Consider the following 12,728-nt stretch of genomic DNA (forward strand, 5'->3'; position numbering starts at 1 on the left):
GAGAAAGGCACTTATCTTGCCGGAGGCGCGGGGCCTGCAGAGGTCACAGGCGGGGAATGGCCCCGCGGGTCGCAGCCTGCAGGAGCCCTCAGCCTACACGTCCGCTCCCATCCGAGTCTGTTAGCGCAAGCGGGGATCCGTGCGCTCGTTGCGCGCATGCGCGGACCGTCGGGCGTTGTCCCACGTAGTTCCACTGCTTGCGAGCACGCAAGCTTGCTGGGACTTGTAGTTCTGGCTACCGGATGGCGTTTTCTGCCATCTGCAGCCAATGTTCTGCAACGAGGACACAACAGTGTTCTGAAATACAGTAAGTTATGGCTCCTACCGGACCTAATCCCCACACTGGACACAGCTGAGGCAGTGGGGGTCCTGACACATGCCTAGGCCATGGTATGCATCATAATTGATATTTGAGCCTACGTGCTTGTCTTTTCATTCTGTCATGGCGTGATATATATTTCCTTGGTAATCTATTCCTGCTATCCATGGTGCTATCACTACTATATGTGCTACAAAAGCGGTATTTAATAGTTGGAAGTAGTTTTTCAAACATTTTACTTGTGCATACGGTCATACGGGTACCACCAACCTCTTGAGGACACCAGGTTCAGGCTTAGTGGGCTCACTAACAAGGAGCTCACCCTCCCAATAGATCCGGAATGTCCTAGGCACTTCTCCTTGTGCCTGGGGCAGGGCCTGTTTCCTCAGACCCTCGAGAGAGAGTGGCACTCTCTTTGACCCTTACAGAAGTCTGCCTGGGACGGTCCCCCTTCAGCCGGCATTGAAGGTCGGGGTGGTCCTCCGAGTTGAGAACCTCTCCCGCAGGAGGGTCTTCTGCCTCTTCTCCCTCAGGAGTTGAGCCTGGGTGTTTCACTGGACCCAGCCCGTCCAGAGCATGGATCCCAATGGATGCTGTAGGAACAGCAGGAGGAGAAGGAGCCCCCTTCACAGAGGTGGCCTTCTTGTTCTTCCGTCTTCTTGCCTTAGGCCTCACCTTTGGCTCGGGTACCTGACTCACAGCCAGACCCTGTGTGACCTGTGACCTAGTTACTGCAGCAGCAGTCATGGGTAGACCATCCAAGATCAACCCCAACTCTACTAGATAATTTCCTAACAGAATGTTAGCAGGGACATTGTCCTGAACCAGGACAGGAAGCTTTGCTGTCTTGTCTCCAATCCTGAGTGTGACTAAGGCTACAGGTGATAATTTGGGGGGCCCACCAGCTAACCTGGTGTTTCTCAGAGGAGCACTTACATAGTCCTCTGGCTTGAGCAGGGTCCTGTCATGCTTGCCCCAGTGTCTCTCAAACCAGTAGAAGGCTGACCATTCAAGAGGACACTTCTGGGATAGTCGCCAGTACTTCTGCGTACTGGTCCCAGGCCCCAAGGGACACTAAGGAAATCTCTACAGGAGCACCAAATGTGATCCCTGTAGAGGAGGGGAGGACAGTGGCCTCCACCTCAGACATGCGGTAAGGGTAGGTCAGGCTGACAGCCGGGACTCCAAGTGCCTTACATTTACACTTGGGATCACCCTTCTTGTGATCCAGAGCCCCACATCCCAACAAGTGCCAGTAATGCGGGGTACAGTACTGGAACCATCGGGAGCCTGCTTTGCAGCAGGTGGACCACTACTCTTATTCCCACCCACAGATAACTTATCCCCACTGGATTTTTGGATCTTAGGAGAGGAATGTTTTGGTTTACCCGACTGTGATTGCTTTTGGGACTCCTCGGCTTTCTGAGAGGTCCCCTTTTCTTTGTCCTTGTCCTTTTCACTGGAGCCCTTAGGGGACACCCGGTGGGAGACCCACTTGTCAGCTAGCCTGGCCAACTTAAATGGATCCAAAATGTTCTGGTCAGCAACATACTGATGCAGCTCTGGTGAACAGGCTTCAGAAAAATGCTCAAAAAATAAAAGGTGGGACAATTCAACAAAAGTTCTCACCTTGTATCCATCAATCCACCCCATCATGTTCATGTGCGCAGCACTCACCCAGTCAACCCAAGACACATTCTCTCTTTTCATAAAACCCCTGAACCTTTTGAGGTATTGGGTAGGTGTCTTGCCAAACTTGGCAATCAAAGCAGACTTCATTCACTCATACTGACCCCTTTCTTCCACACTCAGTTTCAGAATACAGTCATATCCAGTCTGAGGCACTCTGCTTAACAAACACTTTGCCCAATCTCTCTTATCAACCTCATGAATTGCACAAGCCATTTCAAACGCTTCAATCCATTGGAGGATATCAGAACCCTCCACAAACACACCAACCAAATCTTTCATAAACTTGGTGGCTGGAGACCTGCCACTCTCAACTGGTTTAGCTGAAGTCTCCACTCTAGCTTTCTCTAGCTGGATCCTCTGGTGCCCAGTGTCCCTATCTTTGAGTATCACTTGCTGTGCCAACTCCTCTTTCTTCAACTCAGCTTCTGTTTCCAACTTTTTGTATTGAAAGGCTAACTGTTCCCGTTGTAGCTCCAATTTTAAAAGTTCAATCTTCAGGGCTTACCCCTGAAGAGCAGTGCTGGGGTTCGGAACAGAGGCAGCAGGAATGGTGGCATTCCCAGAATCAGATTCAGCAATAAACCCAGGGGCAGAATCCTCATTGGTTGCATCCCCCACTTCAAGAGTTTCACCATCAGTCTGGTAGTCCACCAGGGCAGCATCAGCTCATCCCTAGACTTATCTTCAAAGTCTAATTCCCTGGCTTCACAAGCACTCTGGAGAGCCTCTATGCTCATCCTAGTCAATTTACCATTTGGAAAAGACCCCATTGCTTGTAATGCAGTTATCTTGTACACAACTAAACCTCAATTTAACAAAGTGCAGATTTTTTGCAAGTGGCACTGTTATACACTGATTCTTTAAACCATAAGCATCCCACCGCTGCCACCAGTGTAAAGACTGGAGGGGGGAGTCTGTACTCCTGCTCTCTATATGGTAGAGGAGAGGCACAGAGGACCCCAGTCAAGATTCTCTATTGTTGGTAGCAATGGACAAGCAATCAAGGCCTAGCTTCCCAGGAGGTGATGCAGGTTGGTTCTTAAGTACAGTGTAGTCCCCAAGCCCCCCACAAAGGAATATCCACACACTGTATTAGTTACAACACAGTCTTTATATAATTAAGTTCAAGGTTATGTACACAATCACAATAACTCACTTTGTGCTTAGTAAATCTACAATGGCAAATATATACAATTCTAAGTGGTACCACAATTATTATCAGATTTCATTAAAGTACAACAACTGTCCTTTGGTTAAATGTCACACAAAAAACTTAATAAAGGTAACCTAACATAGACATAGGAGGAAATCAGTTGGTTAGAACAATTGGCAGAATACTGGCCTCTACCATTACACACAATTCTGTGTGGAGATCCCCCCAACTGGGCAACCTGTAAAATATAGATATAACACAAGCCCAGTACATATATTGTTCTATTTGTCTTATTTCCTTCTACAATGTTTCTACCACCCCAATGTACCTGGAATAGCAGAGTTCAACGACGGGTCGTCGACGGATCATTCTTGAGCGGCTCCCTTTAAAGCAGGAGACACGGATAGTCGCAATCCCTTAAAGAAAGTGAAGTCGACGTTGAGGCGGCAGCTTCGGTCCCAGCAGTGCTCGTCGACGAAGGAGCGAAGTCGTCCTTCAAGGAAGAGGCATGCTGGGCCCCCCAGGGTTGATAGTTCAGGACCGCAAAGGGTTTGTGAAAAACTGTGGCCCAGCAAGGGCGTTGAGTTGTCCGGCATCTCTACAGTCGTTGGGTGGTGGGAAACCCATCAGCGGATGCTCCTCGGCAAGTCGACAGCCTGGCCTTCTCCGGTGGGATAAGGTGGGCGGCGGTGCGGACGAGTGCATCTGTGAATCAAAAAGTCTTAGGCAAAGGAGCGTTGCGGATCCGGTCGTCAGCGGCACAGCATCAAGCGGTTCCCTCTTCTGGGCAACACGGCTTCAATGGGCCTCAGCTGTTATGCAAACCTGCGAACCCTGGTAGACGACGGTGGACGGAAAGTCTGGTGCTTATCTTTGTTCTCCTCGGCGGTCCCAGTCTCCGATCGGCAGACTGCCGAGGGTGTGACTTCCAGGGAGCTTCGGCGAAGGTTAGCGGTGCTCGATGGTCCCTCAAAGCACGGGAAGAGGGCGCCTAACCAGGTTATCTCTTGGATCAGTCTTGACGGCTTTCAGCTTTCGGCGAAGGGTGACAGTAGTCAACCTTCTTCTTCAGGCTCGGTTTCGAGATTAAGTATCAGTTTCAACTTAAGCTTCAGAACGATTTCTAGCAGTGAGACACCCCCAGATATACTAGTTGATCTCCCATTCATTCTGCCGGGTCACACTTAGGCAACCAATCACTCAAAAGGGCATCCAGCAGTCAGTAAGCCAATCAGGCATACAGTGCAATCAGGCCATTCTCCTCCCTCTCAACAAGGAATGTGTATTGGGACAAGTACCCAGCCATTCAACACTACACATTGCATTCATACCAGTTTCGGGCAGGGCTGTCTTAGTCATTGTGTCAAACACCATAAACCAGACATCCACAACAAGAAGTGCATATTGGTCACACCCTCCATTCACCCATGTCCCACCCACAGGGTGTACCCACAACATACAGTCACTGGGAAGGCTCCAGGCAGTCTGGTCTGGACTTCACAACAACACCATATATGGAAATTCCACCCAACAGCCAGTCAGGGGGAGGGACAGAGTCAGGGCTTGCCAGGACTTTGGGAAAACAAGGTAACAGGCAATAGAAAGCAAGAGGCCACAGGGGCCATCTTGTTTCCTATCAGGAATCAACTCATTCCAATTGCAGGGCCTGAATATCTCAAAATGGAAGATACTCAGAGCACCTGTCAAATTCAGCATGGAGCTGCCACTAGCCCATACCCTGCTCTGTGGGCCACACACAGGTGCCCAAATACATACACTAGGGGCACAGGGTTGTAGGTTGTGCTCCCACCCACGGGTGCCATAAGGGTATCTCATGGGTCTGTACACCAAACCAAAAACAGCAAGGGCTGCACTGCCAGGAGTCCCACATGGACTCCTGGGTGGAAAACAATACAGAACACAAATGAAAAAGGACTACAAGACAAGGACAGGGAGGCCCTCTACCTCCAATGCATTTCCAGCATTATAGCGGCCTACCACATACCCAGCCATTTCAGACTGGGAGGCCCGGTCCACATGGGCAGATGGCATGCTAGGTGGCGCTGCGGGCCCGGAATCTATGTCTGGTGGCGCCTCACAGGTATTGCACCTGCCTCACGCCTTTGACCTGCCAGATACTACTAATCTGGGGCCCCGAAGGGCCATATGTCTACCTGACTTCAAATTCTACCTGGGGGCCATATGGCTCATGGATGATGCCCGACTGAAGAACACCCTATCCATGGCAGTGGGACCCGCAGTACGAGACAATGAAAGGGAGTTGCTTAATATTGACACAGCTCCATACCGCGATCTGCAAGGCAAATTGTCTGAATACTTCGCACCCCACACCAATATTGACTACGCAAGACACATCTTTCATACTATACGGCATGACAAAGGGGAATCTCTCGACAATTTCGTCATGAAGCTCTGCATAAAACTCAAGTACTGCGAATTCCACCATTATTCCAATGAAGAGGCATTGTGGTTCCAAGTCATCACCGGTTTCGAGTCGCAAGCATTTAGCAAGAAGCTACTGCAGGAACAACGGTCATTGGAGGACATCCTGGCGCTAGCTCGGATGGAGGCGGCAGTGGAGTCCCAGCTCGACAGTCTGGGGAAAATCACCATCCAACACCATCCAACACAAACCCGCCTACTTGGATACCTTAAACAAGCTATCCACCACGCACAACATGCCGGGCAGATGAAAAGTAGCCACATGCTTCCGGTGGTGATACGAATATCCCCACACAGGCAAATGCCCGGCCTTAGGACAGCAGTGTGCTGCATGCGGGGGAGATGACCACTATAGGGCCTTCTGCAAAAATGCACCGGTCACCACACCTGGCAGACAAAGATTTCAAGAATGATGGAGAAGAACCCAGACCAGCCCTCCGGCAACAGGCAGGAAGGAGAACCCCGGAGTCAGAGGCGGGAGGAACGAGAATGCTGACCGTCGGCCTGCTGATGGGTCCAGACACACTGGCAGGAGAAGGATCGTCCGATACATATGAATGAGGTCTTCATCGAGCAGCGACTCCCGTCTTCATGTGATGGTCAACGGAAAAGGGGCTACATGTGGGCCCTCAACAACAGTACAGCCACGCAGCACAGCCCGTCCTCACACTCCACATGAATGACACACCACTACAATTTCTCATCAACACAGGGGCAACCGTTAACATAATTAGTGAAGAGGTGTACAACACCCTTGCCCAGCCTCCATGCAAAAGCATCAAAACGTCCTGGTGCACCCACAAGTCAGACGCAGCTAAGATCACTCTGCAGGTACTGAAGACGGAAGTCAAAAAGGGCTGCATACTTAGCTTCCGGACAGCGGTCGACATGGGGCTGGTACACATATTATACCAGTTAATGGCCCATAAGTACTTCGCCATTTCAGAGGATATAGAAGCGGCCTTCCCAAAGCTGTTCAAAGGGCTCGGAAAGCTAAAGCATCGGAGAATACAATTGCACATAAATCCCGAGGTTCATCCAGTTGCCCAACACTACCGGGGCATACCTGTCAATATTTAGAGGCAAGTGGGGGAGGAACTAGACAAACTCATGCAGCAACAGGTGAATGAACCAGTCAACGGCCCCACACCGTGGGTCTCACCCATAGTCCCAGTACCCAAGAAGTCGGATGGCAACATACGACTGTGCGTCGACATGAGGAGGGCCAACAAACTGATCGAGCGGGAGCCACACCAGGTGCCAAGGATCACTGACATGATCCATCTGCTCCATGAGACAAAGGTGGTTTCCAAGCTGCACCTCACGAAAGGGTATCACCAGATCGAGATTGCACCCGAGTCTCGATATATCACCACGTTCGTGACACACCTGGGTCTATTTCAATACAAAAGACTCTGTTTCAGCATCTCGGCAGCTGCTGAGATATTCCAGGAGGAGATCCATAAGGTCATACGGCACGTACTCAACTGCCTCAATTACTTTGACGACGTCCTTGTGTGTTCGGGAAGTCCAAAAAAAAACACAATGTGGCCCTACACCGGGTGTTCCGTGCTCATGGAGGCCGGCCTAACGCTCAACAAAGTGAAATGTGAATTTGGGAAAGGGTTGCTTGGCTTTTTCAGGCACATCTTTTCTGAAAAAAAGGATGAGGCCCTATCCCGATAAGGTGGCAGTGCTCAACATAGCACAACCCACCCAGAATATATCTGAACTGCAATCCTTACTTGGCCTGGCAAGCTACTGTTTGAGAAACCTCAAGGACTACGCCACCGTCAGTAACCCTCTTCGTCTCCTCAACCAAAAGGACTAGCCTTTTGAGTGGTCCAGAGACTATCAAAGTGCCTTTGAAACCATCCGGAACAACATTGCACGGGCCGAGGACATGGCCTACTTCGATGCCCAGAGGAAGACCGAAGTGATTGTGGATTCTAGTCCTGTAGGGCTCGGAGCAATTCTGATGCAGGGAGACCCGGCGAACCCTGCTGACACGCTCATCATAGCCTATGCCAGCAGGAGCCTCGCGGCCACAGAACAGGCATACTCTCAGACAGAGAAGGAGAGTCTGACGGTGGTATGGTGAGTATTTTCACCTGTTCTTATATAGGAAAGCATTCACAGTCGTGACTGATCACCAGACCCTGTTAACGATCTATGGAAACCCGAAGGCCAGAATGCCCCCCAGAATAGCCAGGTGGGGGCTGCACCTGCAGGACTACAAGTTTGACATCAAACATCACCCAGGCGAGGAAGACAACCCGGTGGACCGCCTGTCCCGCCACCCCACAGGCCTGGCTGGGGTGGGGCCCTCCATCGCAGATGTGTATATCAGCTATGTGGTAAACAATCTACAGCCACTCCCCGTGGACTGGGCTGACCTTGCGGCAGCATCGGAGCAAGACAGAGCTCTCTGCATAGTGATGCACTGCCTCAAGCCGGAAAGAATGTCACATCTGAAACATCAGGCCAAAAGTGAGAATGAGTCTGTACAGGACGACATACGGTGTCTAGACCTGGTAAGAAAGGAACTGTCCATCGTGGATGACCACATCCTCCTAAAAGGCTGCAAAGTGGTCATTCCAGAGGCACTGCGAGAGAAAATGGTAAGGCTGGCACACGAAGGTCACCGGGGGGGTAGTGTCTATGAAGCGCTGTAACGCTTACCTGGACTCCTCGGGAGCGTAATACCCTCCCAGCCTGTGGACCTGATACCTTGGAGTCTTTAGGATTCTTTTTCTGTTTGAACAAACAAATGACAACAATAGAAATGCTATAACATCTATTAACTGAGATAATACTATATGAGGTGTGTATACCCCTAAAATCACTCCCTTCTAACTCTAGGGCGTTATTCCCTGCTCACCTGTGTTTTATTATTGTGGAGCTCTCCATCCTGATTTTCTACAAGGGAGCGTTGAGATGGAGAAACAATGGTAACTTAGGATGCTGATGAACTCTGTAGCTTCTTGCCTTGAAATGTCTATTCTTTTAAGAATGAGTCTTTTGGTAATTCAGAAGGTGAAGATACTGTAATCTTTAAGGGCTTCAATTGATCCCTACATTGGAGAGATCTCTCTTTCTAATTACTTGTGTCTTTTTCTCTTTTCCGCAGGTTCAAGGAACTTGGCAAAACAATTATGGCTGCAGATGGCTGCGCAGTTACTCAGGATGAGAAAATGTTTTAAACGTAAGTTTGCCAATACAGAGTAACTGCAGCCTGCAAGGTGGAGTGCGGTAACAACTGTGAGGTGAAAACTTGAGGAACCTTCAGGTATGTAAACGCTTATAAAACGTCTTCTTTGTAAAACTGTTAAGGTCGTTTTTTAGTTAAATACCTCTTGTGTTGTCTACAGGTTTTTGGAAAGCTGCGGAAAAAGACCATCGGAAGATGCAATGGCTGCAGATGAAACGTCTGACTGAAGATGCTGCAACTGCTAGCGAATACTGTTGACTGAAGATGCTGTGAGTGAAACTTCTGATTGAGATGCTGCGACTGCGAGCGAATAAATGTTCTTAACTGAATATAACAACGTCAGAGATAACTTCTGTCGGGTAAGTCTCTTCTGTGAACTATGGTTTACTATGGTAAAACTAATGTCTCTATTATCTTCTTTTTCTCAGGTTCTGTGAGGAGAAATGCTGGTAGCGTTACCCGCTGTCAGTGGACCAGACACCAAGAGCGCATTCCAGCGGAGGCTGGGCTTAAGTAATTCCCTCTGCAAATATGAATCAAACCGTGCTGCTACTTGTAAATGGGTTTTGCGGCCGGCCATCTTAAGTGTATGAAATTACTATTGAATATCACTGGAGTCTATGGAAGTAGATGCTGTGAATGGTGTAAAAGCCATATGTGCCAGGCTAGCACCCACCTTTGACCTGCTGATTGATAGAATGTACTCTGCCTAGCCTGAATGCCTGAATGAGGACTATGCTCACTGACTGGGATCATGACAGTTTTACCCCACCAGACCCCTCCCAAGGATGGACCCTCCGGCCCTGGCTTAGAGGGGTGGTTCTATTGAAACTTCTGAAGCAATTTGGTAGCATGAATATTGGAACTAGGATCCCAAGTTCTGTCCTGTGGACCAAACCCTTTCCAATTACCTAAGTAGAACAATTTTCTTTTGACTATCTTGGAATCTAAGATTTCTTTTACTAAGAATTCTGGTTACCCTTCTATAATCATGGGTTTGGGTGATGGTTGTAGTCTGGTCCGCGGAATCATTGGTTTTAACAAGGAAACATGGAATACTGTATGAATTTGCATGTGAGATTCTAGGTTTAACCTTACTGCTACAGGGTTGACAATAGTTTCCACAGAGAATGGGCCCAGAAACCTAGGTTGGATTACTTGGGCCCTTAAGCACAATGTGTTTAGAAGACAACCATACTTTGTCTCCCACCTTATAATCTGGAGGTTTTCCTCCATGTTTATCTGCAAATTTCTTTTGACTTTCCTTTGCTATAGTTAAATGTCTCAGGACCTCTTTCAGTACCTGGGTAATGTTCTCATGAAGATTCTGTACTGCTGGCATCTCTAAGGAACCTGTTGGATCAAAGATAGAGGTCCGAGGATGTGAACTGTTAAGGATGTAAAAAGGGGTATAACCTGTGGAGGTGTGTTCAGAGTTATTGTAAGCATACTCTGCAACCCAGAGGACATCTGCCCAAGAACAATTTATTTGGTGGAGAAGACATCGAAGGTATTGTTCTAAGGTTTGATTGGTTCTCTCAGTTTGACCGTCAGTTTGTGGGTGGTGGCTGGTAGATAAACGTACTTCAACTTTAGCCAACGCACAACATTGCAGACAAATTGACTCCCTCTGTCAGAGATCACTGCTGATGGAAATCCAAGAAGACATACAATTTGTTCTGGAAAAACCTTTGCCAAAACTGTTAACGTGGGAAGTTCCTTAAGGGCAATGAAATGAGCCATTTTGGAGAACAAGTCCACCACTATAAGGATTGTGTTATAACCCGAACAAGGGTGTAACTCATTAATAAAGTCCATAGAAATGGTATGCCATGGTGCTGGTGGAATAGGTAACGGTTGAAGAAGTCCTTCTGGTCTCTGCTTTGAGCTTTTGTTTTGGGCACAAATAGCACATGTTTGGATGAAATCTATGATATCATTGCGCCATGTTGGCCACCAAAAATGGATTTTGATCTTGGCTGTTGTCATAGCGATTCCAGGGTGGTTTTTTAGTGTTGTTCCGTGGTAATCTGCCATGACCTTTCTTTGTAGCTCCTGATTTGGTAGTTAAAGGCGACTCGGGAGATAAGGTAAACCTTCTTGAATGCAACACTTTGGTCCTTGTGACTTCCAGGCCTCTAACTCCGAAGTGGTCATGCTGAGTTGAATCTGTGACTTTAGGTCTTCTTCCAAAAATCCAGTGACTCCCAGCACCTTTTCTTCTGGAATTATGCTTACTGGATCCGAGGTACTTTGGACCTCTTCTTTCTCTCCAATACGTGAAAAGGCATCCGCTTTACCATTACATGCTCCTGGGCGGTAAGTTAAAACAAAATCATATTCAACAAAAAGCAATGCCCAGCGGAGTTGTCGGGATGACTGAGCCTTTGCATTGCGTAAATATTGCAGGTTTCGGTGGTCTGTGAGAACCGTGACAGTGTGCCGGGCCCCTAATAAATAGTGTCTCCATTCCTTGAAAGCGTGTTTTATTGCTAGTAATTCCTTATATGTGAAACTGTAATTTAATTCTGCTGTTGAAAACTTCTTCGACCAGAAAGCCACTGGATGCAGTTGTCCGGTTTCTGTGTCTTTTTGAGATAAAACAGCTCCCATTGCAGTACTGGATGTGTCAGTTTCTACTACAAACGGTAGCTCAGGTTGTGGGTGTCTCAAAATGGGAGCAGTGGTAAAATGTTTTTTCAATGTCTGGAAAGCCTCTTCCACTTCTTTGGTCCAGGAGAATGCCTTTTGCTTTCGCAATAACCACGTTATTGGATGGACTAGTTGGGAAAATCCTGCAACAAGGCATCTATAAAAATTGGCGAATCCCAAAAAACGTTGAACTCCTTTCACTGACGTTGGGGAAGGCAAATTCAAAACTGCTTCAACTTTTGGATTATCCATTTGAATTCCCAATGGTGACAGAATGAATCCCAAAAATTACCTTGAGGTCGCATGAAATGAGCATTTCTCCAGCTTGACAAATAACTTGAGTTGCTGTAGTATTATATGTACTGCCCTCACATGAGTTATGTGCTCTTGGGCCGAGCTCGAATAAATTAGCATGTCATTGAGGTACACTACGGCACAGGCATCTAGCAATTTGCGTAAAACATCATTCATAAAGTTCTGAAAAGCCGCTGGAGCGTTGCATAAGCCGAAAGGCATAACTTGATACTCGTATAAGATGTATTTTGTGCAGAAGGCAGTTTTCCATTCATCCCCTTCTTTGATTCTCACTAAGTGGTAAGCTCCTCAAAGGTCCAGTTTGGTAAAAACATTTGCATCCTTAACTTGGTCCATTAACACTGGAAGGAGTGGAAGGGGGTACCTGTTCTTAACTGTGATCTGGTTTAAGGCACGATAGTCAATGCAAGTACGAAGGTCCTCTTCCTTCTTGGGCATGAAGAACAAAGGAGAAGCCATAGGGGACTTAGAAGGCCGAATAGAACCATTGGCTGGGTAATTATCCAAATATGTCTTCAAAGGAATATTTTCTTGTTAGGTTAAAGCATAAATTCTACTACATGGGGTTTTGGAACCAGGGATTAAATCGATTTGACTATCACATGGCTGGTGTGGAGGCAACACGTTGGCCTGTTCTTCTTCAAAAACGTCTTGAAAATCTTGATTCTCTGGTGGACGTGTTACTATTAATCCTAAAGTGGGTTCTTCTCTTGAAATTGCTTGAACCTCTTTTCCAAAGTTTCCGCCTTGAACATAACAGGAGAGTTTGCATTCCTCAATAAATACTAAGGTTCTGGCACGCCAATCAATCTGTGGATTATGTTTCTCTAGCCATGGAATACCTAAGATTACTTTAAACTGTGAGGCACTGATTAGGTCAAAAAAGATCTTTTCTTGATGTCCCTCCTGGCAACGCAAGGTGC

The sequence above is a fragment of the Ambystoma mexicanum genome, chromosome 10 (assembly GCF_040938575.1).
Source record: "Ambystoma mexicanum isolate Mex_15411 chromosome 10, UKY_AmexF1_1, whole genome shotgun sequence".
NCBI classification, from domain to species: Eukaryota; Metazoa; Chordata; class Amphibia; order Caudata; family Ambystomatidae; genus Ambystoma; species Ambystoma mexicanum.